The sequence below is a fragment of the Panthera uncia genome, chromosome B1, assembly GCF_023721935.1.
Source record: "Panthera uncia isolate 11264 chromosome B1, Puncia_PCG_1.0, whole genome shotgun sequence".
In the NCBI taxonomy this organism is placed as follows: Eukaryota; Metazoa; Chordata; class Mammalia; order Carnivora; family Felidae; genus Panthera; species Panthera uncia.
Window position 1 is genome coordinate 191,938,029 of NC_064811.1, and position 7,433 is coordinate 191,945,461.

Below are 7,433 nucleotides of genomic sequence, written 5' to 3' on the forward strand. Positions count from 1 at the left end.
GGGTGGCAGGGAAGAGAGGGCAAGGGAGGGGAGAAGGGGATGGCAGGGAAGAGAAGGCACAGACAAATGGTGCAGGTGGTTGCAGTTGGAATGTTTTACTGAGAGTCTCTAGGGGGCGCCTGGGTGAGTCGGTAGATTGAGCTTCTGACTTGATTTTGGCTCAGGTCCTGATCTCATGGTTTGTGAGGAATGTGGGACTCTGCACTGACAGCAGGGAGCCTGCTTGGGATTCTCTCTCCCCCTTCTCTCTCTGACACTGCCCCCCCCCAAATAAATAAATAACCATTTAAAAAAGAATCACTAGGACTTGCTGATGGGTTACAGATGGGTTTGAGGAAAGTAAACCAAGGCTGAATCCCAGGTGTTTCGTCTGAGCCACTGGAGGAAGGGGGTGCCACTTACTGCGCTAGGTTTTAAGTCTTTCGAAGCTTTCAGCTACGTCAGCTTTGAGCCTGAGGCCAAACAAACCATGTTTGCAACTCACTGTTTTCTCAAATGCAATTCCTAAGCATGTGTAGACATAACTCACACTGCTTTTCCTTCCTCCACTTGAAGGTAAGGCCCAGAGCAGAGCTGGTCTTGCTCAGGGATGCTCTATGACAAGGAAGTTATGCATGTTTTGTGTGGTTTTGGTTTTGTTTCATTTTGTTTTGTTTTTGTAGGGAAGGGTTAGAAATTGCCGCGGGTCATGACAGAAATATTCTGAACGGTCTGTCTTACACTTTCTGGGGCAGAGAATTTGAGCTGACAGAGTGAGCTTATGGTAAAATTAATTTTTTACATCTGTGCCTCTGGCATAATCCCGTTAGACCTTACACTTACATTTCATTGGAAACCAACTCATGGCATATCTCTACAACGTGGTTTTGCTTTCTTGGCGAGGCACAGATTTTACTGGAAACAGAGTGCCATATCCAATGACCAAGGAAATGATTCATAAACAAAGAGGCTTTAAGGAGATGTTTTTCTATTGCTAGTTAATTTCCCTTTAGGGAGATATGCAGATATCTGTGAAATGGACAAATATATTTTCTTTGGCGTGCCTTGGCTAAGAGCAATGAGTCATGGGGATACACGCTATAGAAATAAGTGTTAAACTCTACCAGAGAACTGTGTAGCCATATTAGTCGCAGCTAGCCCCAAACTGGAAACAATGCAAGTAATATTACAATGGATAAAGTATGAAACAGTGTGCTATATACCAATGAACACGAAAAACCTATGGCTTCCTGTAATGATGCAGATGAATCTCAGAGGTGTGGTATTGAAAAAAAAGAAGCCGGACACAAGAGCATACAAACTGTATGGATTCATTTGTACAAAGTTCAAAGACAGGCAACCTCTTCTACAGCAACAGAGGTCACAGGAGGGCTTATTTTTGGAAGGAGGTGTGAACTGATAAGGACAGCTATTGGAAATGTTCTATACCTTGATCTAGGTGGTGGTGATATGGATGCATTTTTATATGTAAAAATTCACCAAGTTATATACCCCATATTTGTGCACTTATACATATAGATACATGCATATATGACATACTTAAAAGTCTTCTGTAGAAATATGTAGAAGCTATACCTACAGATATAATTTATAGACCTCAATACACTGAAAATGATAATAATGGTCATAATATAGGATTAGCCAAGTCATCATTAGAAGAAAAAATGAAACAAGTGTCAAAGAGTTTGGCTTCATGTATAGATTTTTCTGAAGATACCTCATCATACACATACGTAATGGTTGCGTATCTGAGCAACCAAATCAAGTATCTATAAAATAAAGACTTGGGTTCAAGAGCGATATTAAAATTACTTAATTTTTATTCATTAGCATTAGTTAATTAGAATGGATACCTGGACTATGCAGAAGAGATGTCAACTATTATGACAGAACATCTCCTCTGCCTCTTATGAAGATGGTGAATGAATCCACCAAAGAAGATGAAATTCACAGCCAGAAATGAAAACTACGATTAGCAATATACAGCTCTACATGACAAACAGTGAAGTTTACACAATGGTCTCAGACACATGCAGACTGAGTTTAGGGTATAGTCTTAACCACTCGTCCCTGCTTCCTGTGCACAAAGACACTAGGAATATGCATTTGACTTTTGACTTCCTTTACTCATAAACCTTAGCCTTTGCTTGTGCTTTCTCAGATTTATTTTTTAAGCATGCGTCTGTATCAACTAACGTATATGTAACGTTTGTTCTTCTGGTTAGGCCCTGAATATGACGGGAGTGTGCTTTAGCTCTGTATTTCCAACCAGAGTTCTGGATGTCTAATTTCTCAAAGGAATTGCATTTTTCCGGGTCACACAGTGGGAGGCTTGGGCTTTCAAAATCACTGTGATGGGAAGAGTCACCTACGACACTTCCAGCAGGCACACTCAAGTGTCCAGTGTCATGACACTTCCTACTTGTCACTATTAACTAATCTCTTCACTCTGGGAAGAGTGGCTCCAGTCGCTTCATGCCCAGTATTGTGTAGGTCATACCTATGTTCATGGAATGAGTTTTTAAGGTCATCCAGTCCATTCGCAGCTCTTGAAACTATTACATTTGCTTCGTGTCAGATAAAAGAGAATGTCTGTAATAAAAAATCAAAGAGGGTAATTTCTATCCTAATATCTAAGATTGAATAACCTCATTGTCAGGTTAAACCTCATGTTTAAATAACCTAATCCTTTAGGTTTCATCTTAACCAGATTTTTTCCCCAAAGTCTCCTCAATAATTATTGAACTTGAAATTTCACCAAACGTGTTAAAAAGGATGAAGAATTCTGGAAGATGGTACAAAATTTTAGTGACCTAGAATGAAGTGTTAAAGTAATGATAACTTCTAAAAGACATTTATGAAGATAAAATGAGTTAAAGTATATATTTGAGATTTGGTCAGTGTTGCAAAGTCATATCTCTGTATTTTTTAAATGTTTTTTCAATGTTTATTTATTATTGAAAGTCAGAGAGGGTCAGAGCATGAGCAGGGGAGGGGCAGCGGGAGAGGGAGATACAGGATCTGAAGCAGGCTCCAGGCTCTGAGCTGTCAGCACAGAGCCTGATGCGGGGCTCGAACTTGCAAACCGCAAGATCATGACCTGAGCCAATGTCGGACGGTTAACCGACTGAGACACCCAGGCGCCCCTATATCTCTGTATTTTTACAAAATAAGTGGGGGCACCTGAGTGGCTCAGTCGGTTAAGCATCCAACTCTTGGTTTCAGCTCAGGTGATGATCTCATGGTCCCTGAGTTCCAGCCCCACCTCAGGCTCTGTGCTATCAGTGTGGAGTCTGCTTCAGATTCTTTCTCTCTCCCTCTCTCTCTCTGCCCCTCCCTTGCTTACTCATGCCCCCCCCCAAAAAAAATTAATAAACTTTAAAAAGTAAAAAAATAAAAAAGCAAAAATGATGAAGTGATCCTTTATACTCCTGACAGCATTATTTTACCAATTGCATAACTTTTGTAACTAAGAATGGGCCTAGAAATTGTGGAAAGTTCAGTTAATAGCAACATGATGATTATAGGGTTAGCAAGTTATAGATCAGCACATAAGATCGAGGAGTACTTCATGAAATTTATTATTTGCATAAACTTGAAGTAAGTGTTTTCAGATCATTTCGGTTTTGCCTCAAACTTTCTTTTGTTCCTCTTTCCAAACGAGTAGTAATAAAGCCATCGTATATGTTTTAAGTTAAACCTCCAGCTTCACATCTTTCCTTCAGAGAGGATCACGTCTTTCACCACAGGGTAATCTTGATGCTTACAATTTTTCCTAGAAAGAATACGTGTTTTCTCTTAACCTAAACTACGACTTGGCTAGAGGCCTCTAACCCATGAAGAGGTTAACCCTTGAATAACTAACCCCTGTTTGGTAAGAATTGAGTTGGAAGATGTCTTGGCCTGTCTGGCCAAGCCAGTAGTTCTTAAGCTTTTCCAAGTACCCTTAGACCACACGAGTGATTAACTAACCTTTCTTTGGGTATCTACAAATCATGCGTTATTTCTTAGGAAGAACAGAGCACTTCATGTCATGAAACAGAAACCAGACCTCGTACAACTCCCAGGCGCTAATGAACCAGGCCCCCGTGCACAATCTTGGAGCCCTGGGATAACATCTGGGGCTGGCACCATTGAGTCTGCACAGCACCCAGAAATGTTACAGACCATGTACACCCTTTACTGATTAACTGCCCTAGACACCTTTAAAATCCTTGGGCCAGGCAGAAACCTTAAAGTAGGCCTTTAGACAAGAGTCTGCCTTCTCCCCAGTTGGGCCGGTCTCCTAGAGAAACCTCATATTCCTTTCCGATTAAAACTCATCTCTTAAGTGACAGGCAGCCAAACTTGGATTTTGGTAACAAGTTCGCCTCATGCAGAAGGACTTGAAAATGCCTTGGAAAAACACCACCATTCAGCTCCTAAAGGATGCTGATACCATTTCCCCAATGGTTATGTAGCCATCTTTGGTCTACATGTTTACACACACACACACACACACACACACACACACACACACCCCATAGCCCTTATAATTAAGTTGCATCAGTTTAAAGGGTAGGGGGGGCACAGCACAACTGTTGGTCAAGTTCAACACAATCACAGAGGTGGAAGGATCTTAGGGATCCAGTTAACATTTAATAGGTACCTGAGTTGTGATAAGCAAGGCCAGGTGAGTCTCTACAGCTTTGATCTATTGCACAGAATCCTGGAAAGATTTACTTCCTTTTTGTGAGCAAAAGTCATTTCCTTTTGTACCATCTTCAGGGTACACAGTTTGTGGAAACTTGTGTCCTTCATTTTTCAGAACTTTTTAAAACGTATTTCAGTATAATTTAGGTAACGTTACTAGTCGAAACCACTCTGTTCTCTATACTCCAGCACCCATTTTAGTAACTAATGATTTAGTATCTAAGTGATTCTATTGCCTTTTACTTCATTATCTTCCAAATTGCTTTCCTCAAGTTCTTTGCAAAATATGAAAAGGCTTTGACTTAAAAAAAAAAAACAAAAAAAAAAACAACCTGGGAGCCTGGGGAATTATGAACCTAGTATATTTAACATATTCTAAACATCATCATTTCTTTGGTTGGTTATTTAAGAAGTGGGGGGGGGGGGTGGCGCCTGGGTGGCTCAGTTTGTTAAGCATCTGACTTTGGCTCAGGTCACTAACCATGAGTTCCAGCCCCACATCAGGCTCTGTAGTGACAGCTCAAAGCCTGGAACCTGCTTCAGATTCTGTGTCTCCCTCTCTCCCTGCCTCTTCCTACTATTGCTCTCTCTCTCTCTCTCTCTCTCTCTGAGATGAATAAACATTAAAAAATAAAAAAAAAAATAAGAGACCACATGTGTGTGCCATATTTGCATATTTTGAATCCTGGTTGTTTATGAGATCCCAATGAGATATATTCTATAATATGTTATAAAATAACATCAAATCATAATTTGGAGACAATATAATTTAGGATAAAAGGATACAGTTTCCGGAACCAGACATTATGGATTTGTATTCTGGCTGTACTATTTACTAGCTTGGAGAATTCGGGCAAGTTCCTTAACCCCTCTGGGTCTTTCCTCACCTGCACAGTGTGGGTAATAATAGTGTTGAGAGGATTAATAAATTAACACAGGGAATACTTCGCGTAGTGCTGGGTTCACCGTAAGCACGCAATAGATGGCAGCGGCTCATCATCACGGCCACTGCTGCACAAAGAACAGAACACACCGACATGCTTCGGCACCATCGGTGCCACAAGTGCTAGTCCATTTCCTGCCTGGAAACGAAGCTCACGTCCAAGTCAGGACAAGTGAGAACACAATAACAGGGGCCCGTGGGTGCCTCTGTCAGTTAAGTGTCCCACTCTTGATGTTGGCTCAGGTCGTGATCCCACGGCTCATGGGATCGAGCCCCGCGTCAGGCTCTGTGCTGACAGCATGGAGCCTGCTTGGGATATTCTCTCTCTCCCTCTCTCTCTGCCCCTCCCCCTGGTCACACACTCTCTCTTTCTGTCTCTCACAAAATAAATATTTAAAAACAACAACAACAAATTCCTTCTATTGTAGAGCGTCTGACCCCACAACAGGTCCCTTCATACAAACATCAAGCCGTCTTGAGTCATTTTTACCACTACTCATTTTTTCCCAGATAGTTTCATAAAGAACATAGGGATTATATAAATATCCATATTCATTTCAAGTATTCTAAAATTCACTCATTCAAGAGAGTCGCGCCCATCTCCCATTTTTGAAAGAAATAATACACACAAAATGAAAAGCCAAAGTCACTAAATATTAATTTTCCTTATACTTTTCTCAGTCTATCATCTTTTTGCTATAAAGAAGGGCTATTTACCATCATTGGACAGCTTGTAGGCATCATGGTGACTTTGGTAAAATTAATTTTCTAGGTCAAATAATGAAACCTCTAACACCAAGTACAGGTAATTTTCAGTTTTCATTTGTCTACACCATGAGGTACCAAAGCACGAAATAAAATTATTTTTTAAAGTATTCAAACTGAAAAGAACAGAGTCTAAAACTTAACAACCGTCCACAGTTTAAATTTGAGAATAAAATATGATGCATACTATGTCTCTCAAATCTTTGTGAATTTAGAATTTTTGTAAATTTCCTGTTCTCCTTGCTGTTACTCCTTTTTGTCTCATGTTTCTACCATGTCAAGGTCAGCCCTTCATGCTGCACAGAGTTGCTTAAAATGGTACTATCGGCCCCATTTAGTCCAGGGAATACGGTATGGAGTGGGGTACCTGTAGAATCTGAGGGATGGATTTCTTTATTGGGTATTCAAAGTATTAACCATGTTTTTAAAATGGCTATTTTTGAGGAATCACTAATGAATATATAATCCTGAGATCAATTCTATTTTTTTATTCTATTTTTTTTGACAGAGCGAGAAACAGAGCATGAGTGGGGGAGGGGCAGAGAAACTGAGAGAGAACAAGAGCGAGAGTGAGGGCGAGCGGGAGAGAATCTGAATCCCAAGCAGGGTCCAGGCTCTGAGCTGTCAGCAAGGAGCCCAACGCGGGGCTCGAACCCACGAACCATGAGATCGTGACCTGAGCCGAAATCAGATGCTTAACCACCCAGGTGCCCCTAGAAACAGGTCTTGAACTTAATTCCCTATTATTAAACTCTGTATTTAGAATCAAAAGCAAAATAAACCAGCAAACCTGACTACTCTGCGGTGACGAATTTCTGTGTCAACTTGACTAGCCTAAGGGACCTCCGGACTCCGGTAAAATGTTGTTTCTGGGAATGTCAGTGAGGGTGCTTCCGGAGGAAATTAGCATTTGATTGGGTAGGGCTAAAAGGTCCACAAGGGCAGGATCACCTAATGTGTGGAGAGCCAAAAAGAACAAAAAAGAGGAGGAAGGGCAAATTCTCTCTCTCTTCTTGAGCTGGGACGTCCACCT